Here is a 1,990-nt window from a genome sequence, read left to right as displayed (position 1 = left end):
TCCTCCCAGCGAGCCAATAATGTCACTGAAGATGGTGTTCAGAAAAGAAAATGTTTATATTGTATTTTTTATTTCGAATTTCTTAGGAATAATAAAACTGTCATACAACTTTATACTATTCTTTGCCTGCCAGAGAGTTTTTGGTGTTTGCCAGACACCTGGCAATGTTTCAATTCTGTCAGTTTGTTGATGTTTTGCCTCAGTGACTGAGCAGTTGAAACCTTCAGGATTGCAGCAAGGTGTGCATCAGATAGTTGTGTTAGTTTTTTTGACTTGTTTATATTCATTGCAGAAAAAAGTGATGCTGCCTCCGTGGCTGACTCTGCCCAGCAACTAATGATGGTATCTCTGTCCCTCTCCCCCAGGCAATGGGAGCTGCGGAGGGCGGCGCCTGCAGCAGACATTGCCAGCAGCGTGGCTGCATGCGTCTCTCCTCCACAGGCCACAGTGGGGAGGCCTTTGGGCCACAGATGGCCCACGGGCCAGGACTTTGAGACCCCTGGGCTAAGGGGACTGTCTGTGACACCATGGTAAGACTGGTATAGTGATCCAGGAATTCACATTTGTTACTGGGTTGGTGAAATCTAATTATAGAACATACCACCAGGTCCTTTGATCACCTACACTCTGAATGCATAGCTTTTGTCTCTGAAAGTTGTTTCTATGGTGAACTAGCCCATGCAGTTCCAAATACCTACAGGGATGGGTCAGGTGACTTTTTAGTTCTGGGTGTAAGGACCCAGTTCTGCAGAACCTGGGGAAACTGATAGCCCACAGTGCCAACAGGAGCCTATGCAGTGATACAGCCAGGGAGCAGTGTGGAGAGTAGGTGCCACAAGAAGTACCACCCAAGAAACTCAGAATGACAGTACCCTGCAGTCCTCTGATTGGCCAAGTGCCCCTACTTAACCCCGGGGGTTGCCCCAGGAAGTTGTTTGTGCAGCTACACTGACTGGCTGCTGTAATGCCTGTCTTTGCCTTGTCTCCTGATGTCTGGTCTCTGACTCCAGCTTGATTTCAACTTCAATTCGTGCCTCTTGATTCTAGCCGGGTACTGCCTCTGATCTCCAGTCTCTGACTCCAGCCTGACGATTCTTACTTGATACTATCTCTGACCCTGGCCTGACTCTGACCCTGACTCTTGTTTACAGAACCTGGCCTCATTAACACTACAAAAGTGATTTTTCTTCCCTTGATATTCACCCCTTCTTGTCAACTGTTGAGAATATCCCACTTCCACCTTAATTGAATTGGCTTGTTAGCACTGACCCCCCATTTGGTAAGGCAACTCCCATCTTTTCATGTGCTGTGTATTTATACTTGCCTCTGTATTTTTCACTCCATGCATCTGATGAAGTGGGTTTTAGCCCACAAAAGCTTATGCCCAAATAATTTTTTTAGTCTCTAAGGTGCCACAAGGACTCCTCGTTGTTTTTGCTGATACAGACTAACACAGCTACCACTCTGAAACCAGTTTCTAAGCTAGTTTTAGGTCTTTCAAGTTTGTCAAGTTTCTCTAGGTTTTGGTGTTTCACCATTTCAGACTGTTTTGCTATTTGAATAAATGTGGCAAGGGTTAAAATTCTCTTCAATTGTAGCTGTTGTGAAAAGTTTTTAATCTGTATAGTTAACCCAATAACCAGCCTGTCACTGATATTTTCATGTTTTGCATTCCCCAAAAATCACAATTTTCAGCCAATGAATGCAGAATGCTTATAAAATATTCAACATTTCCCCCTGGTTCTTGATTCTCTGGTGAAAACACACTCTTTCATAAACCACATTTCTCTGAGGTATGCATCAAACACAGTCAGAACCCTTTATTAGTCATCTTTGTGACTGTCTTCAGTAAAGTCAAAGGATTTAAAGATACACTCTGCTCGCTTCCCCATAGCATACATTAAAGAAGATACCTCTATACCTGCAGATACTTCATGGAGTTTGTTTGCAATGTGAAATCTTACAAAATATTGTTTCCAGTCTGTCCATT

Source organism: Terrapene carolina, unplaced genomic scaffold (assembly GCF_002925995.2).
Source record: "Terrapene carolina triunguis isolate 2854851 unplaced genomic scaffold, T_m_triunguis-2.0 Scaffold85, whole genome shotgun sequence".
NCBI lineage: Eukaryota > Metazoa > Chordata > Testudines > Emydidae > Terrapene > Terrapene triunguis.
This window is presented reverse-complemented; position numbering follows the sequence as displayed.